Source organism: Euprymna scolopes, chromosome 38, assembly GCF_053919585.1.
Source record: "Euprymna scolopes isolate OS-2025 chromosome 38, ASM5391958v1, whole genome shotgun sequence".
Classification (NCBI taxonomy): Eukaryota; Metazoa; Mollusca; class Cephalopoda; order Sepiida; family Sepiolidae; genus Euprymna; species Euprymna scolopes.
This window is the reverse complement of record NC_136519.1, coordinates 58,526,827-58,552,696: the sequence shown is the minus strand read 5'-3', so window position 1 is coordinate 58,552,696 and position 25,870 is coordinate 58,526,827. Positions and strand designations below refer to the sequence as shown.

Below are 25,870 nucleotides of genomic sequence, written 5' to 3'. Positions count from 1 at the left end.
GATTGTGATCTACTTGACGTCCTGCTGTTGGAGAACGGCTTCTATACAATGTGTCAAAATGTATTGTGTACATATCTTCACTGTAAACAATTGAATATCAAATGTTGCCGCAAGTCCTGTGAAAATATACCAGAAACAACAGTTGGAATGACTCATACAAGATCAACTATGACATAGTTGTAGCAACATACCTAAAAAAAAACAGAGCTGTTAAACATGACGTAGTTATATGAGAGAAAAGGCAAACGATAATAATTTTAGTGGAAGGCAGTCACTAATAGTGCTTGATTAAGCAGAGTTGATAGAGAGGACATATTTAAACTAAATTCAAATTCTTATGTACAACATGGAAACAAATTGGGAGTGTAAGAAAATCTCCATTATTTCCCTAATCTCATGAGAAATCTGAATCATAAAAAGGAGATTTCAAAAACTTCCTGACAAATATACTCGATGAACAAAACGCATGAGAGATACAGACAATTACGTTTAAAAAGTCGAGTAGAATGCTAAAGAAGTAGAATGCCAAAAAACTCTCATTTGAGTCATTTAAAAAGCGATTAAATGTCTGCCCAGCTAAAACTCTAATTCATATGCGCAGTTGTTTTTATTTCTCTTTTCTCTTTTTTATGTCTCTGTTTACATTTCTCCGATAGACGGATGATGAAATAGCATTTTTATCGCAATAAAATACGTTGCTGGGGAAAATGGTTGAGGCATTCTACGGTATCTTACTGCTATTTATATGTTAGTCGAATATTTTTTAAGATGGAATACGACTACCACATCTTGGGAGGTGCCGCTCGGGTATCTCCAGAACAGGATAAACAGCATCGATATTGCAATATGGTGAGTGGCGATATCTTGCTTACATAGAATTAACGTTGCTATTCCTTAATTATTTATCGTAATATTCATGCATGGTGATCAACTGAGCTCTAATATCTACTTTTTCTTGTAAAATATTCAAAAAAAGAATTCGCTATTTTAAAACAATTCAAATTCGCGTTAGAGGAAATTTCCATGAAAAGATTTCACGTTCCAATAATTTATTCATGGATCAAATTGTCATGACAATACTTTAATGTAAATCATCTGTAAATTCCTTGCCAGCGAATGGCAAGGAATTTACAGATTTTGTTAATTTCATTCATTATTTTCTTCACTAATCATTTGACAATCAATTCATCTCATTAACTCGACCCTCAACTGGCTTTTGGCCTTGATATGCGATGAATAATAAGTACAAATAAAGAAAAAACACTGCGGCCGTTTACAGCTTATAAAAAAAACGGCAAATTATATTATACGCATATCAGCACGAAATAGTCACAAGTTTAATATTGTCGGTCGATGTTTGTGTGGAATTCAAATAAACGTGAAGAGGCGTCTTGGTGGTGGCCTCAAATTTCTGCAAGAATAAATAAATTTGATGTGACCTCATATCCTAATGAGAAGCTCTGTCTGTCGGTTTCTTACACTCCTTTTAGAATGACCTCTAAAGTCATACAACTACTTTTTGTATAAGAAGCTTTGCTTTACTTGTGATCTGTTACATTTTAATTGAAATAGCGTGCTCAGTCTTTTTTAGACAATCGTCAGAAATATTTTTTGATGAGAATGGGGTGTCATACTCAAGTTAAACATATCATTTTTATTGCTCTGTAACGCTTATGTTAAAAGTAACATTTTCATTGATATCTTAAGCTTATGTGTGAAATATAAGTTTATTGCTTTATCACACTTGAGTTTAAAACATCATTGAAATTGATCTGTCGCGCTTAATTTGAAATAATAGTTTCATTGATTGTAGTAATACTATAGAACTATTTTCATACGCGCAATAACTGTAACACCTTAGTGATGAGTTTACAGGATTCATTTTCAAGACCCTAAATAATAAATTAAACGGGGTTGCCAATTAAGAAGAAGGGGCACCAATTTACAGCCTTAAATAAACAAATAAATTCAGGAATAGACGGCACTCGATAAAGAACACAGAAGTTTATATAAAACTAGCAGGCCGCTGGCATTGCCCGGTCGTAAAATACGCTTAAATACAATATTTTAATTAATGCAGATTTCTTATGTATTATTTTATTATATGGACAAATATGTAGTAATGATTTAAAAAGTCAAACAAAAATGACTCGTGCGCCATCACCGAGAATCGAAACCAAAATGTTTAGCTTATGATTTACTTTTCCCTTTGACGTAAATGCCCAAGTTATGAAGACACTGCTACTGAAAGGATAAAAATGAAAACATGACGAATAGCTATTACGCATGAATATTTGTAATGCTGTCGGTCGACTATCACTTGGCAAGATCCATTTTTTTATTTTCAAATTTTTGCATCGATTTGCCCCGGTTAAAACCCAAATATATAGTTTCGCATTGATTCGTATACCCTATTTCATGTCTGTAGACCAAAAACTAACAGTGGAGTTTGAGTAGGCAAACTTTTTAAACAAATATATATACGCGTATATATAAATATATATATACGTGTATATATATATATATATATATATATATATATATATATATATATATATATATATATATATATACATATACTAGCTCTACCCAGTCACACGTTGCTTTGGCCCAGTTTGTTAAAATGGAACACAAAAAAAAAACAAAAGACAAAATGTATGTTGCGGATACACAATATTTTAAGGTGTCCCCTTTTCTGTGCAGATGTAGAGATTGTCTGATTTTCCCATTTGTACGATACACAACATACACTTGTCCATGTGAAAAGCAATCATGTGTAAGTCACGCACATGTAAAAGTTGTCCTCAAGTTACTGGTTATTGCAAACGCCAAGTGAATTGGCAAATGTAATATCTGAAATTAAAATGGCATATCCGTTTAAATTATTCAATTTACGCCCACTGTCCGTTTTTCCTGAGGTTGACAGAGGGGAGAACATAGGGATTTACTATATACATGTATTTTAACACGCACTGAAAAATCTCGAAAAGTAGAAAATTTAGTCGATTTTGTTTTTGTAAGTAAGTATACTGTTTTATCAAAGATAAATCGATGGAATAATTGAAACGAACACTGTTTAAAGAATAAACAAAGTAAGTGGGAGACCAATGATAATTCAGAAGGAAGAAAAAAATGTACAAATGTTTTAGGATAAGTTTTAAAAAAAATGGAAATAGTTTAATAAACTGTTGTTTTTAATTAAAAAAAAACTATATTACTTTCAAATATAATTAGTGAGAATATTTGTAAACATTTTGGTGCTTCTTCTTTATTGGTTCGATATTCGGAAATCGAAATAATGATTTTCAAGTGAAACTAATATTATCATTGTCATGTCACAGTAATGAAAATATCCAAATCTTACGAAAAATTATACAGAAGAAATTAGGGAGATTAAAGGAAATAGTTATCGAAGAAATTAGAAATTTTAGCTATTTCCCTTGTGTTTATGTCACATATCACGTGACAAAACAAATATAGCCGAAATCATTTGTTCCTGCAATCATGGAAGACTGAAATAATTGTCACATGGCAATTAGGAAGATAACATTTGCTTATTATTGAAATTGACCAGAAATATAAAGAGTTATTATGGGTTTTTAAATTAAATATCAATTTTCGGCTGACCGATTTCATTACAATAAGGAAGAAGTACTCTTTTTATCGGCCGACCTGTACAATGGAGACCCGGTATAATATTTTTTGTACTTTTGCATAATTTGACCCGTATCATCGGGATTTTTCGTCAATTATGGTTCGGGCTCGACCGGCAGTCTACGGATTAAGCCGAGCAAAGTAACAGACGCAGAGTAATTTCAAACATAACAAACCGGGAAAAAACGAACAAATAAAGAATACTTACTGTAAATTTATTGAATATATACTTATAAAAATTGTATTAATTTATTGAATATAGAATGGTGATCTATAAACTGTAATAATTGTTTAAACTTTGGTCGAAAAATGAGTGAGTGGTGAAGCTTTAAAGCAGTTCTAAATGACTAAAACTGTTACTTAACCATATATTCAATTTTTGTGTTTATTATTCAAACACGGAATATATACAGGGTGACCCACCCACCCCAAAAAAAACAAAAGCTAAATGGAGGCCATCTAGAACATATGCTGTAGAACGGAGAAAAAAAGGTCAAATACCCTAGTGTCTTGATGTGATGTTATGAATATAATAAACTAGTTATGATCAAAGTTTCATTTCATTCGGACAAAACACTAAGAAACGGGGCCTAATTAGAGTCGGGGCCAGATTTTTGGGGTCACCTTCTCTCTCACTCTCCTCTCTCTCTCTCTCTCTCTCTCTCTCTCTCTATATATATATATATATATATATATATATATATATATATATATATATATATACGCCCCCTGACAGAACTATACGCAAATCGATATTTTTGTTCTAACTCTGATAGTTTTCAATGAAAATTCGTGAAACTTCGCATGTTATACGGCAATACTAACGCGTGCACTGATATTATATTTTAAGCTGATCTGTCCAATAGCGAGCAAACGGCAGCTATTTTGGTGACTTGCGGTTCTTTTTCAGCGTGGCAACTTTATATGCAAGGTAGGACGTAAAGGTGCTTTAAGTTAAGTTGAGAAGTCTAAAATTGTTCAAAGGCTTCATAATAAGATTTCCACCTTAGAGATTGCGAAATAATTACACCGTGATGATCGTACAATCAAAAATATTTTATTATCCCTCAACTTTGCAACGGACGTTTTGACAAAGGGAAAATTCGAAAGAAATCATATCTGTCACGTCGAACAATGAGCAAGATCAAGAGAGAAGTTCGCCGTAACCCACTTGAAACTAGCAGACAGGTTTTTGAAAAAGCTGGCGTTCCTGATATGCCTAAATCAACTCGTTGCCGTATCCTGAGGACGATTGCAACATTTGGAAATCCCTCAATTGAAGGATATCAACAAGAAAAAGAGGATGGAGTGGGCAAGAGATCATATGAATGTGAATTTTCAAACTATTTTGTTCACCGATGAGTGTCGAGCGACCCTTGATGAACCCGATGGGTGAAGGGGAGGATGGTACCATAATGAGGATCTACGTCTCCAAAGCGTCAACAAGGAGGTGGTTGTGTGATGTTCTGGGCTGCAATCATTGGCAATGAGCTGGTAGGACCATTCAGTCACAGATAGAGTGAAAATTACCGCCAAACTCTACATTGACTTCATTAAGGAACACTTGGTACCCTGGCAAAAGAAGAATTTGCCATTCCGGAAAAAGATTGTATTCATGCATGATAATGTACCTCTCATCCGTCAAGGATAGCCACTGAATATTTGAAGAGAGTTTTTGCCAGACATCGGAAAATAATGCGATGGTCAGCCTGTTCTCCAGATTTAAATCCCATCCAAAATCTGTGGAGCATCTTGAAACAAAATATTTACTCCGGAGGAAGGCAGTACAACTCCAAGGATGACATCTGGAATGCTATTCTGACTGCTGCCAAAAACATTTTTTCATCAGCTGAAATCGAAAGTTTGGCATCTTCAATGGACCAAAGTTAATAAAATGGTAATTATATAAGATAAGATATTGATTGTACTATGAAACCATATTGAAGTTGTTTGTTCTTTATTATTGTTGTTCTCAATTTACAAATTACAAGAATAATCAATGTTTCGATGATCTTTTAGCACGTCACCATATTTTAGCATTGGTTTGCATATAAAGTTGGCACGCTGAAAAAAAAATGCAAATCACCAACATGGCTGCCAATTGATTATTAGTGTGCAGATTAGCTTAAAAATTTAAGATCTGCGCTTGTGTTAGTGTTGCTATATAACGTGCTAAATTTCACAAAGTTTCATTTAGAGTTAGAACAAAAATATCGATTTGCATATAATTCTGGCACGAGGTGCATATATATACACACGCATTCCTCAAGAAAAATTGCATTCTGTATTGTTCATTTACTTTTATTATTTTTTCAATTTTTTTATCAATAAAAATTGTTTTTCCCCCAAGAAAAGATGAATTATTTACCATACATTGTTAGGTGAATTTTTTTTCAGGAAAACTTGCACTTTTAAAAAAAAAAGTTGACAGTAAACGTTTCTTTTGAAAACAGATTTTTTATTATAAAAAGAAAATATGAATGCATTATATGAACACTGTAAATAGTTACGTGAAAGTAGAAAAAAGTTTGATTTTTCTTTTCAAGAGAATGTACAAATTATTTTTGTCAACAGATATTAACAAACTAAACAGAAAAAATACTCCCATCATTAAATAATTATGCAAAAAATAAATAAAATGTTGATTTAGTGTTTCAACATTTGAACAACACTCGGCTGAATCCGGTGATTGCCGGTCGAACCCTAACCATAATTGGAATCCGGGGGGGGGCGAGGGGGTCAAATTCTGCATGAGAACCATTTTTTTATGGAATGGAAACTTAAATTTCGCTCTATTTTAATCATTTTTTAGAACGAATATAATCAAAACGATAACATTCAACAATTGTACTTTATATATATAAAACACGAAATATTAAAAAAAATATATTAATGAAAAGGAAATAATTCCATTTTCAAACGAAAAATGTCAGTTTGGTATATTTTTTTGTTTATTTTTATTACATAAGTCCAACTTACCGTTTACATTGGAAATGTCGACATTTATAGGTTGTCGGGTACGTTTACAACGAATAAACATTTCAATCTACCCACGTTAAGAACGGCTCTCGGAATAGACACCCCCAACCTCCCCATGTTAAGAACGGCTTTAAAAACTGACACCCCTAACTTTGCCAGCATACCCGAAAACCTATAAAAGTTGACATATCGAATGTGAACGATGAGTTGAACGTAATGTAAAAATGTACCGAATTTAAAAGGGAACGAAAGTTAAATTTCCATTCCATTTTTACAACAACCGTAAAGGAGAGCATTCTCCGCAAATTTTACCTAACTTAGTGTATTAATGTTATTTTTTAATTAAAAATAATATTTAGGTTTGGATATAAATTCCTAAACTCATTTAACACTAAATAATTTAGGTGACTGAAATAGGAATCTCATTTAATATTTAATAACTGAATTGTAAAAAGATAATCCACAATGGTCAATTTGCTGCTAATATCCAATTTTCGATGAATATTTGAGAGGAAAGCGACAACATGTGGTTAATTTTATTTTAATTTCAATCACATGGTTACATTATCAATAATCACGTGAGTAAATCCATTTAAAACTTACCCATATTGTAAGCACATTCTGTTTACATTAAGCGAGACCACGGCCTACCGTGGTGAGACCAAAAGTTCCTTTAGCGGGCGGTGATAATATATGTCCCAAAATAAAAACTGCCCACATCGTTACAAAGAAAACCACCTATTTATTAAAGAAAAATTAAGTATAATTAAAAAGAGATATATAAAAACACGCATGGGTACAGTAAGAATATTATACCAAAATCTCAAAGCACCCGGTCCATTGGTTATTTAGATTATTAATAACTAACGAAACAAGAATTAGATTTATATATATACTAGCATTTCAGCCCGGCGTTGCACGGGTGTTTGGACTTGTGTGTTGAGCAAAAAAAAAGTGGTAGTGGGAAGGCAAGCTCGAACCCATATCGCAAAGGAGGAAAAGAACGGGAAAACGTGACGTCTTTGCTGTTACGACCACTGAAAAGAGGGGATCACTTTTGAAGATATCGGTGAAAAATGCGGCCCTCCCTATAGAAAAGTGCCCAGTTGAGGATAAAGAAAGTAATTTCTTTAGCCAATTCTTCATATTTGTCGTCTGAAGAGTCGAGCTTAAAAACGAAACTGATCTTGTGAAAATCCGTCGCCTCTGTCGACAGTTTTAGGCAGACATGCAAATATACATATATATATATTTATATATTGGTAACTAAAAATTTTCGACTCGAACCGAATAAAAAGCTTGCCCTACCTCTAAATACCCTTTATGTAAAATTTCAAATGTTTAGACCAGAAATTGTCTGAGTAATTTAGTAGAAACCGCAGGGGTAACATTTTTTTTTAACTTTGACCCCTATTATGACCACTTAACATTTATTGTTTTGAACTCAAATCAATATATGAAGTTATATCCATGTCCAGGGAACCTATATCTAAAATTTCAATTGTTTATAATCAAAATTAGCGGAGGAGTTTGGTAGAGTTCTCAATGGTTAAATCGTTAAACTTTGACCCCGTTACGAGCCAAATTTCTGGTCGAAAACGGATTCCAAAGATTTTCCCAAATCTCAATATCCTATATATCAAATTTCGAGTCTGTAGACTGAAAATTGACAGAGGTATTGTGTAGTGGAATGTACACAGACAGGAAGGCACTTTTACTTATATATATATATATATATATATATATATATATATATATATATATACTAGCACTTCAGCCCGTTAATGAAAAGGTTTAAAAAAGAAAAGACTCGTGCGCCACAACCGAGAATCGAAACCAAAAATTCAGCTCACGATTTATTTTTGCTTTCGTCGCCAATGACGTGGCCACGAAGACATTTATAATGCTAGACTTAAAATTTAAACATGAACCAATAGCTACTGCGTTATGCATTCGTAATGCCGGCGTCCGACTTTCACCTGGCAAATTTCTTCTTTTTTAATTTTCACACTTTTGCACCGATTTTTCTGGACTAAAACCCAAATATAAAGTTTCGCATCGACTCAAATACCTTATATATGAAGTTTCCTGTCTGCAGACTAAAAACTCTAGGAGGAGTTTGGTAGGCAAAATTTGTTAAACAAAAAATATATACGTATACATAAATATATATGGAAACAGTTTTGTGTTTACTATAAACTTTTTACGCAAATATTATGCAAGTATAAATCATGTAGAATATCTGCACGTAATAGTTAACTAAAGATGATCATTCCATAAGAAAAGCGAAAATACTAATAGGGGATTAATTAAAATGAATATTTAAAAGAATATGCAAATTAGCTAGATCTTTTGCTAGTGGATGCAATTCCACAGCTCATATATAAGAAAATTGTATTGTCTTTTTATATAGATAAATAAGGGGCTTACCTTTTTTCTGTTGTTCTTGGCCTTCGGGCTGGGATCAAAGTGTAGTATCTGTTCCGGCAGATACTGCACTTAAGATAATTTGTACCAGTCAATGGAGGGGAAACCCTCTATACTGGGACAATTATTATTTTTGGTAACCAGAGTGACCCCTTTTAGGGGAGCTGGTTTTTACCTCACATTAAAAACGGCCTTGTGCCTAATTTGCTCAGTGGGGGAGCAAATAAATACCATCAAAGTGTAGTATTTGTTCCGGCAGATACTGCAAGCAAAGACCCTATGTGGAGCGACCCCACAGATTAGACCTTGGTCAATGTAGGGGCAACCCTTCACACCAATTGTCACTATCCAGCTCCCCTACTCCCCGGGGAGTTGGTCCCCATTTCCCCTTCAATCCTCACTAAAAAATCGGCCTTGTGCCTAATTTGCTCGGTGGGGGAGCAAATAAAAACCCTGTTGTACTTGGCCTTCGGGCCAGGATCAAAATGTAGTATATGTTCTACAGATGCTGTACTTAAGGTAATTTGCCTACTTTTTGCCCTTTTGCCTACTTTTAGGGGAGCTGGTTTTACCCCACATTAAAAACGGCCTTGTGCCTCATTTGCTTTGGTGGGGAAGCAAATAAATACTATAATGCTGTCCTGCAGATGCTGCACTTAAGGTAATTCATCCCGGTGAATGCAGGGGAAACCCTCTATATTGGGACAATTATTATTTTTGGTCCCAACCAGAGTGCCCCTTTTGTCTTTTTTTCGAGGAGCTGGTTTAACCCCACATTAAAAACGACCTTGTGTCACATTTTGCTTTGGCGGGAAAGCGAATAAATACTAATAGAAAAGAGGGGTTTATATGAATACCAATACACACACAAAAAACTGAATTTATAGGAATATATATATATATATATATATATATATATATATATATATATATATATACATATATATATATAATTTTTTAATTTTTTATGGAGCCAATAATACATTTATATTACTGTTTCCATTGGATTTTCACCCCATGAGATGAGGTAGAGTACCAATTTCATCGGAATTTATAGGTGGACTCAAGTTTAAACTTACAGAAATGGATAGAAAGTTATTGGGGGGTATTAAATAGAGAGGGAGGTCGTGTGGTAGTGTGAGGAGGTGTTATAGTTGAATTTCAGTTGTGAAAAAACGCTAAAGAGCGTCTATTAGATACGTTTGAAAAAAAGAAAGAAAAGGAGACGTTAAAGTTTGAAAAGTACTAAGGGGGAGTAGTGGGAGTAGAAGTTTTTTGCGTCATGGTATCTGTTGTTGTGTAAGAGGAAGTGGGAGTAAGTAATCAGTAGCCACCATAGCAATTGGTAAATATTGTCACCATGGCAACGTGTGAGGACGCCGGATTTTAGGGCGATCTTTTGGAGGCGTTATTGATTTCTGCATAAATTAAATCATATAATTATATAATTCGAGAGGGATGCGGATGTTGGGGGGGGAAGGGTAGGAAGGGGGGTCGACATATACCTGGGGGGAGAAGAGGAGGGAGGTATACATTTAATGCGGTATTTACGTTTTGTAGACGTTGTTGTTAAGGATAATATATGTTGATAAAAGAAAGAGAAAAAAAGAGAAAAAAGAGCAGGGGGGACCGGTTCGAATAATATAGATAGGTAAGCGGATTAAAGTTGATTATTGATGATAGTAAGGAGATGGAAAGTAGGAAGGGGGGGTTCAACCTAGACCTGGCGGAGGGGAGGGGAAAGTGCAATTAATGCGATATTTACATTTTGTAGACGTTGTTATTAAGGATAATATATGTTGAGAAAAGAAAAAAAGAAAAAAGAGAAGTGGGGGCAGGTTCGGATAATATAGATAGGTAGGCGGATTGAGAATGATTATTGATGATAGTAAAGATGGGAAGAGTAGAATTATTGGTTAATGAATTGGATAATATTAATTGGTGGGGTTATTAGATATATGTAACTAGGTTAATGGGCGGTAGAGGTAGGGATAGATAATTAAATAGAAAAGTAGTAGGTAAAGGTTATTGGTTGTATCCAAGAGGTAGTGGGTAGGGTATTTCGGTTATGCTAGTTTTTATATTTGGAATGGAGTAAAATTACTAAGTAGATATTGTTTGTAGTGTTTGCAATTTATTGATGTTTCGTATTTTTTATTTAACAGTTTATTTCTGTCTTTAAAATTTGTGATAAATAGTTTTTCATATAAACAAAGATGACATGGGGAGTTAATTGATTTGCAAGTGCTGGATTTTTTTTTAGGATTTCTCAGGTGATAGTTGGGGTGAGGTGGTTTCTGGTTAGCTGTAGGTAGTGGTTGGTGAGTGAAGTTTTGTTTGGGTGATTAGGGTTGTTTATGGAGCATTTGTGGACCCTTAATCTTTCCTTAAAGGGGGTACTTGAGATTTCTATATAAAATTTTTTATTATTAGGGTCTTCTGCGGGAGTAATAGTTGCTTTATATACTACGTTTGTTGCGAGGCAGTTTTGTTGGAGTGGGCATGGGGATTTAATAATGCAGTTACATTTGCTTTGATTGTTAATTTTATTGTTGTTGTTATTTAGTATTTTGTTGTTGTGTTTTTTAATTATATTTTCAAGGTTATTGGTGCAACTGTAACTTAATTTGATAGTGTTGTTATTGACGATTTTATGCAAAATATTATTGGGGGGGAAGTGCTTTTTAATTCACATGAAAATTTTTTTACCTAGTTTAGATTTTACCATATTATTGTAAGGAGGATTGAACCAGAGGACCTTGCGGGTTATATTCTTTTTCTTCTTAATATTAGTAGTATTGTTATTTGGGATGTTAGGTTCCAGATATGTTAATGTAGTATTGGGGTAGCCACATTTTTTTAAAGCGCTCTCGTAGAATGGTTTGTGTTTATGAAATATAGTAGAGTTGGAGGAGTTAGTGCTTAGTCTTTTTTCTATAGATTTGGGTATATGGTTAATTACGTGTTTGGGGTGGTTGGACCTGGGTGTATATATAGGGGATACGTGGTGTTTTTTGTATAGGGTTCATATGTATCATTGGATAGGTTAAAGGTAACATCGAGAAAATTAACAGTTTTTATATTAGAAGTCACCTCAATTTTCAGGTCCAGTTTCTTCATTTCCTTAATCAGTTTTTTTCTTGACGCTTTCACATTTTGGGCCGTTAGAGTTTTCCACTAGTATTAGGCCGTCATCTCTATAAATTCCCACGTTATTGTTGGTGATGTGTTTTGTTAGATTGTAGAGGATGAATAGGCCCACCAGGTCAGTGGCCTCCGCTGAGTCAAAAGCCCCCATCGCAAGGTCAAAAGGGGTAGGTTGTTCTTTCTTAGTCCATTGTGTGTCTTGGTTTATTAATACCGTTTTCCGGCATTTTTTAATTATTTCAATTTCGAAGGTTTGTATGTCCGAGAAAGTGGATGCGAAGTCCAAAGCTATGTCGAAAAGTTTTTTTTTTTTATGTTATATAGGTTTGCGTTTAGTATAACCTTTTTTACGCAAATATTACGCAAGTAAAAATCATGTAGAATATCTACATGAATATAATTACATGTAATAATTGCATGTAATAGTTAAATGTAATAGATGATCATCCCATAAGAATACAGAAAATCTAATAGGGAATTAATTAAAATGAACGTTTAAAAGAATATGCAAATTAATTAGATATTTTGCAGATGAATGCGATTCCACTACTTATATACAACAGAGTGATATTTTCTTTTGAAATAAATAGAAAAAAGTGTTTTTTAAAATGAATGTCAAAATACAAAATAAAACAAATTCAGAGGAGTATAGATAAATAAAATTTAGTTACGTGAAAGTAGTATCAAAATACAGTGTTTAATTATAAGTGTTTTCTTTTGTTTGAACGTTTTAAATGGATGATTTTATGTGTGCGAATATCGAAAGTACTCATTCCTGTGTGCCGCAGGAAGACTTGGTTTCAATATGGTTTATTTCCTAGTGAAAACAGTCCCTAATCCATATACGTGAATGCGTTTGTGTGCTTTTGTTGTATGGACAGTGGTTTGGAATAAGAATGTTTAAAAGGAAGTTTGAGTTATTGCTTGACGTGGTGAATTTCTACGATAAGTATCGTAGTTCATCTGCGGCCTGCGTAAAACTATGATAATAGTTTTAATGTCTCACGAAAACAGAGCTTCCTCACACACGTACCGCACTTGAGAATTTGGAGAAAACATTTTGGTTTGCTTCGAGACTGACCACCGTATTCAAGCACGAGGGAGCGTAAACATAGTTCCTTTGCTTTTATGTATGCGTGAGGTAGCATCACGACGTTATGGTCCTGTCATGTATATCTGCCGGGCGTAGCGGGTCGATACAAGTTAAACAACAGGTTCGTCTCTTATGTATATATGTTAAATAAATCATCAATCATATAATGGTGTTTCTGTTACAATTTACGACGTCTACATAGAACAGCTTTATTACATTAATCTGCCACGCTTAAGTTATAAATATTTCGTTTGGTTTATAACACTTGTTAAAAATAATATTTTATAGTAAAGATTTAGATTGGATCGCACATATTATTTTAGTTAAATAAGAATCAGTATAATAGATTCTGTTGCACTATCACAAGTTTGAAGCATCATTTTCGTTAGTTTGTCACGATTAATGTTAAATTGGCAATTTTAACGGTTACTGCGCAGATTGAATTGTCGTATATGAACATAGTATCAGTTCTATTGTTCGTACTTTTTAAGGATTGTAAAGAAAATGATAAAGTGATTTAATCTGAAAAGAACGGAAACATGGGCATAATATGCAAGTTGTTTAATGACATCATATTTGTTTCTATATTTAAATGTAAATTAAAAAAAAAGATAAAATCAAAAGAAAAGCAAAAACATAAAAAAACAAACAGATATAAACAGGTCTTCCTCCCCGCCCTCCTATGTATATAACGACCGTGTGTCTCTTTCTAAGTTTATGTTTGTCCACATTTGAAAGTAACGATCTCTTGCTTTTCATAGGACAGTCAGCAATTACTAAGATTCGGAGGCCACTCGAAAATAAAAAGGCTTAATGATTGAACACTGTGATAAGTAATAATTGTAGCAATTGGGTAAGAGGTGATTATTTACAAGGACGCTTTAACTAGAACTATTTTACACTGAACTTGAAAACAACACTGTTATAGTCAGCAAGAAAGCAGCCTTGCTATATTGTGTTCGAGAGACGGGCAGCTCTATGAAAAGAAGCGTTGCTCATGGAATTTTTGTTTAGTTTTAGATACAGATACAGTGTAAGGGAAAATGTTGGCACTGGTTGTAGCTAGATGATTGTTTGCCTTGGATATTTTACAAGATATTTGCATAGATTGAATCTCAGTCGAGTACCTGTCATAATGATGCTTTTTGTAAGACACTCACAGCAAAAACCAAACTCTTCTTCTACCATAACTTAAAGAACAGTTAACTTTTCCTTTTTCATGAAGAGAGTTTCTTTTCAAGAATTTCCCAACTGTCAAACACCAAACTGACTTCCTTAAAACTACATGTTTTTCCTCAAATTGTCAACAAAATACTTCGTTCCCATAAGTAATCAAACTATACTTTTTATTAATCATTTTTCAATCGTTTAATATAATATTCTTCATTATCAAACTCACAACCTCTTCATCTCATTTACCGGTATCCTCGCGGAGATGTTGTCCTTGATTAGTAAAAAAAAACGTATTTTTCTTCTTTCGACCTAAAAATGTCGAATCAATTCATATATTATTAATCTGGACTGCACAAAACTGACGATGATATATTCTTCGAGAAATCTTAAGTTTGTCTTTGGAGAAAGGGAAGTAAAGATGGATGTTGCCGCTATTGGATATTCTCTTCATTGGTTTTGGCTCAAAATCTATCAATAAAGTTCATTTGTTTAACTCCAGGGAAATGCGAGTTTTACGCTCCCTCCTATTAAAATGATCATTGAATTGACAAACAATATCACATGTTTTTTTAAAATACATAAATTAATGATTTAGCAAAAAATATGATGATAAGTGCTATTAATGTTTGAAAAACATTCCTTTCCCGCTGCCAAACGGTCATGAACTGCCAAGAACTATAATTTCTGGAACACAATACCACGATGCTGCTCTCCATATGAGGATAACATGTTTTTCTTCAAATCACATGTCAACAAATACTTGCCGTGCCTATCTTTTCATAAAGTAATCAACTATTGCTTCTTGCATCTATCGTTTTAAATTCTCTTATAGTTTTAGTTATCATCTAACTGACAATCTCGTTAACTCTAATCCTCGGGTGTATTTTCGCTTTTATAGGTGGGGACTCGTTTACAATTATGTTAATAGCATGCTAGTCTATACGTCATCCGAGTAAGAATAAATCAAAGGAAAGAGTGAGCGGTATGAAAAAGTAATGTTAAAATCTCTAAACAGCACCAGATTCTCGGCATTTTGCTCTCCACGACTAAAATAACCCTCATAATCATTTTATCGGAACACCGTGAAGAAAGCGACGACGATGATTTCAGATGCATTCCATAAGTTTGAAAAATAACTTTTTATATATATATATATATATATATATATATATATATATATATATATATATATATATATATATATATATATATATATTTCATTAGCTCTATAGATTTTCTCACAAAAAAATATTTTCTGAAAGAATATTTATGTGAGTGAGGATCATTTACTCTCGGACGCGCCCTTCACTGCAAACACTCATATATTTGTTCGCTATGTTGCCAAATTTATCTAAAACATTCATACCATTCTGACAATACCCCGAGCATTATCCCTTAAATTTGTTGCCAGAACCTGTTCTTACCGGATTACAAGAAAATTATATAGCCGCATAAAGTAAAAAATCCTACCATTCCGTTTAAAAATTCGTCGGATGCCCCTTTCATCTCAGTACGTAACGAATAGTTTTTATCTCGGATAAATCAACTAAACCAACTATACCGTCTCTTTTAATTTATTTTCATCATATATTACTTGGTTAATTTATTTTCATTATATATTACTTGGTTAATTTATTTTCATTATATATTACTTGGTTAATTTATTTTCATTATATATTGCTTTTGTATTTTCTTTATTTATATATTACTTGGTTTATTTAATTTCATTATATATTACTTTTTAATATATTTTCATTGTATATTACGTGATTATTTTATTTTTATTATATTTTACTTGGTTAATTTATTTTCATTATATATTACTTTTTTTAATTTATTTTCATTATATACTACTTGATTAATTTATTTTCATAATATATTACTTGATTAATTTATTTTTATTATATATTACGTGATTATTTTATTTTTATTATATATTAATTTTTAAGTTATTTTCATTATATATTACTTTTTTAATTTATTTTCATTATATATTACTTGGTTAATTTACTTTCATTATATATTACTTGGTTAATTTATTTTCATTATATATTACTTTTGTAATTTATTTTTATTATATATTACTTTTTTAATTTATTTTCATCATATATTACTTGATTAATTTATTTTTATTATATATTATTTTTTAATTTATTTTCATTATATATTATTTTTTAATTTATTTTTATTATATATAACTTGGTTAATTTATTTTCATTATATATTACTTGATTAATTTATTTTCATTATATATTACTTGATTAATTTATTTTTATTATATATTACTTGATTAATTTATTTTTATTATATATTACTTTTTTAATTTATTTTCATTATATATTACTTGTTTAATTTATTTTCATTATATATTACTTTTTTAATTTATTTTTATTATATGTTACTTGATTAATTTATTTTCATTATATATTACATGATTATTTTATTTTTATTATATTTTACTTGGTTAATTTATTTTCATTATATATTACTTTTTTAATTTATTTTCATTATATACTACTTGATTAATTTATTTTCATAATATATTACTTGATTAATTTATTTTCATTATATATTACGTGATTATTTTATTTTTATTATATATTAATTTTTAAGTTATTTTCATTATATATTACTTTTTTAATTTATTTTCATTATATATTACTTGGTTAATTTACTTTCATTATATATTACTTGGTTAATTTATTTTCATTATATATTACTTTTGTAATTTATTTTTATTATATATTACTTGGTTTATTTATTTTCATTATATATTACTTTTTTAATTTATTTTCATCATATATTACTTGATTAATTTATTTTTATTATATATTATTTTTTAATTTATATTCATTATATATTATTTTTTAATTTATTTTCATTATATATAACTTGGTTAATTTATTTTCATTATATATTACTTGATTAATTTATTTTCATTATATATTACTTGATTAATTTATTTTTATTATATATTACTTGATTAATTTATTTTTATTATATATTACTTTTTTAATTTATTTTCATTATATATTACTTGTTTAATTTATTTTCATTATATATTACTTTTTTAATTTATTTTTATTATATGTTACTTGATTAATTTATTTTCATAATATATTACGTGATTATTTTATTTTTATTATATATTAATTTTTAAGTTATTTTCATTATACATTACCTTTTTAATTTATATTTATTATATATTACTTTTTAATTTATTTTCATTATATATTACTTTTTAAATTTATATTCATTATATATTACTTTTTAATTTATTTTCATTATATATTACTGTTTTAATTTATTTTCATTATATGTTACGTGATTATTTTATTTTTATTATATATAAATTTTCAAGTTATTTCTATTATATATTATTTTTTAATTTATTTTCATTATATATTACTTTTTAATTTATTTTCATTATATATTACGTGATTATTTTATTTTTATTATATATTAATTTTTAGTTATTTTCATTATATATTACTTTTTTAATTTATTTTCATTATATATTACTTGGTTAATTTACTTTCATTATATATTACTTGGTTAATTTATTTTCATTATATATTACTTTTGTAATTTATTTTTATTATATATTACTTGGTTTATTTATTTTCATTATATATTACTTTTTTAATTTATTTTCATCATATATTACTTGATTAATTTATTTTTATTATATATTATTTTTTAATTTATTTTCATTATATATTATTTTTTAATTTATTTTCATTATATATAACTAGGTTTATTTATTTTTATAATATATTACTTTTTAATTTATTTTCATTATGTATTACTTTTTAATTTGTTTTCATTATATATTACTTTTTAATTTATGTTCATTATGTATTACTTTTTTTTATTTATTTTCATTATATATTACTTGTTTAATTTATTTTCATTATATATTACTTTTTTAATTTATTTTTATTATATGTTACTTGATTAATTTATTTTCATTATATATTACGTGATTATTTTATTTTTATTATATATTAATATTTAAGTTATTTTCATTATACATTACTTTTTTAATTTATATTTATTATATACTAGCAATCGGTGTCCGGCGTTTCCCAGGTGTTTTGAGGTTAATGCTGAGAAAAAAAAAAAGGTCAATTTTTTAAAACTTTGACCCCTATTATGACCTCTTAACATTTATTGTTTAGGGATCAAGTAAAGTTAATAAGTTAGATCCATGTCCAAGGAATCTATATCTAAAATATCAAGTGTTTACTGTTTAGACCCAGAATTGTAGGAGGAGTTTGGTAGAGTTCTCAAAGGTCAAATCGTTGAATATTGACCACTTAATCGCCAAATTTCTGTCGAAAACCTATCACATCGATTTTCCCAAATCGCTAATTTGGCCCTTTTTTAAAGCAGTTTGGCCTTCAAAATTTCTGTTTGGCCTTTTTCTTCACCGATGAAATCTGGAGACGCAACGGGAATTTTCGGCAAAAAAATGTTGTTACTATGCACATCTATGTAATGAAATACAATTTGTGGCAAAATTTCAGGAAAAACTAATGGATGGTTATCTCGCAATAGTCCGGACAATTCGCTAAATTATCTCGTCAAAACCATAAATCTCGAATTTTTGTGCATTTTTTTTTTGGGGGGGGGGGGCTAATTTGGCATAATAGTGTCCATTTAATAGTATTTTCTTGTAAAAATAAAAAAATAAGGAAAATTACCAAAAAAAACAAACAAGAACAACAAAAGTGTGCCGTATTTTTAAAAGTTTTATTGCGTTGTTTTTATTTGCTTTTTTTATTTCATCGGTGAAGAAAATGGCCAAACAGAAATTTTGAAGGCCAAACTGCTTAAAAAAAAAGGCCAAATTCGCGAAATTTGGCCTTCAAAATTTCTGTTTGGCCATTTTCTTCACCGATGAAATAAAAAAAGCAAATAAAAATAACGCATTAAAACTTTTAAAAATACGGCACACTTTTGTTGTTCTTGTTTGTTTTTTTGGTAATTTTCCTTATTTTTTTATTTTTTCAAGATAATACTATTAAATGGACACTATTATGCTAAATTAGCCCCCCCCCCAAAAAAAAAATGCACAAAAAAACGAGTGAACGCGCGTATTTTTTTTTTTTAGTTTAGTTTCATAATGGCGGCCGTGGTGTCGGAGGTTCGATTGTTAGATTGTAAGTTAGTTTCGTATTTTTTTAAGTTGTAAATCGCAAGTTAGAAAAAAATTAAACCCTTCCAAGATGGACAATAAATAAGACCAAAATATTTTATGGTAAAGTTAAGAGCGTAAGAACTATACTTTTTTAGGAGATGTGATTATTGGATTAACCAATCAGAAATCGTCTGTGGCACACACATCTCTGTTTTTATAGATATACTAGCATGGGTGCCCGGCGTTGCCCGGGTGTTTGGAGGTGTATGCTGAGCAAAAAAAAGGGGTAATTTTTTAAACTTTGACCCCTATTATGACCCCTGAAAATTTATTTTTTTGGCCTCAAATCAAGTTATTAAGTTAGATCCATGTCCACGGAACCTATATCTAAAATTTCAAGGGTGTAGACCCAAAATTGTCGGAGAAGTTTGCTAGAGTTCTCAAAGCTCAAATCGTTGAACTTTGACCCCTTAATCGCCAAATTTCTGGCTAAAAACCGATCACATAGATTTTTCCAAATCTCAGTACCCTGTATAATTTCGAGTCTGTAGACTAAAAATTGACAGAGTTATTTCGTAGGGAAATGTACACAGACACACACACACACACACACACACACACACACACACACACACACACACACACACACACACACACTTTCACTTTTATAGATATGTAGATTTAAAATTTGAGTCTGACAGAATGACAAAGTGATATTGCAAACCGATATATTAAACAAACGAACTTCAAAGAGACAAATGAACACATAAGTAAAAAAAAAATGTATTAGAAAACATTTCTTGATTATTCCACGTTTTTTTTACAGACCTGACGACTGAGGTTCGCTCATAATAAAAATTGTTTTTTTATAGTCTTAATTTTGACTTCCTTTTTCATAAAAAACTAAAAGAAATCAAGAAGGAAAAGAAATTTAATTTTATTCTTTTTTCATTAATTTCTTTCTGTGCAAAGCAATTCTTTCAAACTTAATCTGTTTCCAAAATGTTTTTATTTCATTCCCCTCCCCCTTCATTCATTTTCCTCCGCATCCTGGCAAGTATTAAAATAAACCATTTATAATATTTATTTATGGATTTATTTACTTATCATTTCTTTTGTATCGGTAAATGAATTCTATGCACCCACCATGTTTAAGTTTGGGAGTAAAAAATGTACGATGAACAGAAGGATAGGATAAAATAATGTATATAAATACGCAATCATAGGTCATTATAAACATCATATACATTTACAAAACTTCCAAATTGGATTGAAATAAAGAACACGATGATTTATACTGAAACTCATCTAATATTAATAATAAAAAAATAATAAAAAAAACACAAGTTGTTTGTTTAAGTATTATAAGCAATTAAATATTTCGTTGTATTATAGATTTTAAAGATTAGAATGCGTTCTTTAATTACTTATAAATTACATTTTAAAAAGTGAAGGAACACGATTTGATTTGTAGTAAAATTGAAGTTTATTTAATAAAATTAAATGAAAATTATGCATGTAAGAATATGAATATTTGAAGCAGAACACAAGCAAAACATTTGATATGAGTTAAGACAATAAACAAATATTAAAATTAAACAATTTTTTTAATCAAAATGATTTTTTTTTAATCAAAATGAACCACAATATTTTTAAATACAAATGAACCACAATATTTTTTCAAAATCAAAAACAATATTTTTAATGGGTTTGTATTACTGTACACATAGATTCGAAAAAGTTGCCAAAAACAAATATATAACAAATAAATGTTATCAAAGGCAAGATAAGTTACTTTTCTACCAAACTGGATATATTTTTCGTATTTTTATTCAATGTAACATGTTTATTCAGCTCGAAAACCATACAGTGTTTACCGATGTATTGGAAAATTCAAGATGGCGTCTTAGTCCCTCTTGAACACGGTAAGTTTGGGAAAAGGTGTTATAAATAAAAAAACTGAATAAAATACTGTTAAAAACTCGCTCAATATGTTACCGTGACATAGGTTGACATATATTCGGCGGGTTTTTAATAGTATTTTTTCTAGTTTTTTATTTATAACACCTTTTCCCAAACTTACCGTGTTAAAGAGGGAGTGAGGCGCCATCTTGAATTTTCCAATACATCGGTAAACACCGTATGGTTTTCGAGCTGAATAAACATGTTACATTGAATAAAAACACGAAAAATATATCCAGTTTGGTAGAAAAGTAACTTATCTTGCCTTTGATAACATGTATTTGTTATATATTTGGTTTTTGACAACTTTTTCGAATTTATGTGTACAGTAATACAAACCCGTTTTTCGAGCTGAATAAATATGCTACATTGAATAAAAACACGAAAAATATATCCAGTTTGGTGGAAAAGTAACTTATCTTGCCTTTGATAACATTTATTTGGGTAATCTCCAAAAATACCGTTAGGGCTTACAACATGGCCGCCAGAAGAGTCAACAAAAAACTGCGAATAAAATATATAAAACTCGTAATTTCTGTTTTTAAAGTGGGTTGTCAATTTTCTTTATGAAATATACTTCCAAAATAAACTATTACAGTCGTTTAAAACATAATAGAAGTATTATTTTTTATTTTTTAAAAACAATGTTTACAAAATGTCTACGAACGTGCGTAGACATTTTGTAAACATTGTTTGGTTGCCATAACAACGTGACGGTAGTGAACGTGTGTGTGTGCGTGTGTGCGCGTGTGCTTGCTAGTACTACTATTAAGTTTGTCGGAGCGTTTGATTTCGTGTAGTTTAGTTTCGTATTTTTTTAATTTGTGAATAACAAGTTATTAAAAAATTAAACCCTTCCAAGATGGACAATAAATAAAGCCATAATATTTTATGGTAAAGGTAAGAGCGTAGAAACCATTGTTTTTTAGGGGATGTGATTATTGGATTAACCAATCAGAAATCGTCTGTGGCACACACATCTCTGTTTTTATAGATATATAGATAGATTACTTTTTAATTTATTTTCATTATATATTACTTTTTTAATTTATATTAATTATATATTACTTTTTAATTTATTTTCATTATATATTACTTTTTTAATTTATTTTCATTATATATTACGTGATTATTTTATTTTTATTATATATTAATTTTCAAGTCATTTCTATTATATATATTTTTTTAATTTATTTTCATTATATATAACTTTTTAATTTATTTTCATTATATATTACTTTTTAATTTATTTTCATTATATTTTACTTGGTTAATTTATTTTCATTATATATTACTTTTTTTTAAATTTATTTTCATTATATACTACTTGATCAATTTATTTTCATAATATATTACTTTATTGATTTATTTTTATTATATATTACGTGATTATTTTATTTTTATTATATATTAATTTTTAAGTTATTTTCATTATATATTACTTTTTTAATTTATTTTCATTATATATTACTTGGTTAATTTACTTTCATTATATATTACTTGGTTAATTTATTTTCATTATGTATTACTTGGTTAATGTATTTTCATTATATATTACTTGGTTAATTTATTTTCATTATATATTACTTTTTTAATTTATTTTCGTTATATATTACTTTTTAATTTATTTTAATTATATATTACTTTTTAATTTATTTTCATTATATATTACTTTTTAATTTATTTTCATTATATATTACTTTTTAATTAATTTTTATTATATATTACTTGAGTAATTTACTTTCATTATATATTACTTTTTTAATTTATTTTCATTATATATTACTTTTTAATTTATTTTCATTATACATTACTTGGTTAATTTATTTTCATTATATATTACTTGATTAATTTATTTTCATTATATATTACTTTTTAATTTATTTTCATGATATATTACTTTTTTTATTTATTTTCATTATATATTACTTTTTTAATTTATTTTCATTATATATTACCTGGTTAATTTGTTTCATTATATATTACTTTTTAATGTATTTTCATTATATATTACTTTTTTATTTATTTTCATTATATATTACTTGGTTAATGTATTTTCATTATGTATTACTTGGTTAATTTATTTTCATTATGTATTACTTGGTTAATTTATTTTCATTATATATTACTTTTTAATTTATTTTCATTATATATTACTTTTTAATTTATTCGCATTATATATTACTTTTTTAATTTATTTTCATTATATATTACTTTTTTAATTTATTTTAATTATATATTACTTGGTTAATTTATTTTTATCATATATTACTTTTTAATTTATTTTCATTATGTATTACTTTTTAATTTGTTTTCATTATATATTACTTTTTAATTTATGTTCATTATGTATTACTTCTTTTTATTTATTTTCATTATATATTACTTGGTTAATTTATTTTCATTATATATTACTTTTTAATTTATTTTTATTATATATTACGTGGTTAATTTATTTTCATTATATATTACTTTTTAATTTATTTTCATTATGTATTACTTTTTTAATTGATTTTCATTATATATTACTTTTTTAATTTATTTTCATTATATATTACTTGGTTAATTTATTTTCATTATATATTACTTTTTTATGTATTTTCATTATGTATTACTTTTTTAATTTATTTTCATTATATATTACTTTTTTAATTTATTTTCATTATATATTACTTTTTAATTTATTTTCATGATATATTACTTTTTAATTTATTTTCATTATATATTACTTTTTAATTTATTTTCATTATGTATTACTTTTTTAATTTATTTTCATTATATATTACTTTTTTAATTTATTTTCATTATATATTATTGGTTAATTTATTTTCATTATATATTACTTTTTAATTTATTTTCATTATGTATTACTTTTTAATTTATTTTCATTATATATTACTTTTTTAACTTATTTTCATTATATATTACTTTTTAATTTATTTTCATTATGTATTACTTTTATAATTTATTTTCATTATATATTACTTTTTTAATTTATTTTCATTATATATTACTTGATTAATTTATTTTCATTATATATTACTTTTTTATGTATTTTCATTATGTATTACTTTTTTAATTTATTTTCATTATATATTACTTTTTTAATTTATTTTCATTATATATTACGTTTTAATTTGTTTTCATTATATATTACTTTTTAATTTATTTTCATTATATATTACTTTTTAATTTATTTATTATGTAATCCTTTATTAATTTATTTTCATTATATATTACTTTTTTAATTTATTTTCATTATATATTACTTGGTTAATTTATTTTCATTATGTATTACTTGGTTAATTTAATTTCATTATATATTACTTTTTAATTAATTTTCATTATATTTTACTTGGTTAATTTATTTTCATTATATATTACTTTTTTTTAATTTATTTTCATTATATACTACTTGATTAATTAATTTTCATAATATATTACTTTATTAATTTATTTTTATTATATATTACGTGATTATTTTATTTTTATTATATATTAATTTTTAAGTTATTTTCATTATATATTACTTTTTTAATTTATTTTCATTATATATTACTTGGTTAATTTACTTTCATTATATATTACTTGGTTAATTTATTTTCATTATGTATTACTTGGTTAATGTATTTTCATTATATATTACTTGGTTAATTTATTTTCATTATATATTACTTTTTTAATTTATTTTCGTTATATATTACTTTTTAATTTATTTTAAATATATATTACTTTTTAATTTATTTTCATTATATATTACATTTTAATTTATTTTCATTATATATTACTTTTTAATTTATTTTTATTATATATTACTTGAGTAATTTACTTTCATTATATATTACTTTTTTAATTTATTTTCATTATATATTACTTTTTAATTTATTTTCATTATATATTACTTGGTTAATGTATTTTCATTATATATTACTTGATTAATTTATTTTCATTATATATTACTTTTTAATTTATTTTAATGATATATTACTTTTTATATTTATTTTCATTATATATTACTTTTTTAATGTATTTTCATTATATATTACTTGGTTAATTTGTTTCATTATATATTACTTTTAAATGTATTTTCATTATATATGTACTTTTTTATTTATTTTCATTATATATTACTTGGTTAATGTATTTTCATTATGTATTACTCGGTTAATTTATTTTCATTATGTATTACTTGGTTAATTTATTTTCATTATATATTACTTTTAAATTAATTTTCATTATATATTACTTTTTAATTTATTCGCATTATATATTACTTTTTTAATTTATTTTCA

At 27.8% G+C, this 25,870-nt stretch overlaps 1 protein-coding gene across 3 annotated transcripts in view; it reads left to right on the top strand.

Moving 5' to 3' along the window:
* The window catches only part of LOC145263161 (solute carrier family 28 member 3-like), a 688,175-nt gene that overhangs the window by 114,530 nt on the left and 547,775 nt on the right, over positions 1-25,870 (top strand). The window contains exon 1 of one of the 3 annotated variants that reach the window (XM_080120170.1): positions 777-849. The exons of the other annotated variants lie outside the window; for them this stretch is intronic. The gene's annotated coding sequence lies outside the window, so the exon portion shown is untranslated. Of the gene's footprint in view, positions 1-776; positions 850-25,870 lie in introns of those variants that run through there. 3 annotated transcript variants of the gene reach the window in all.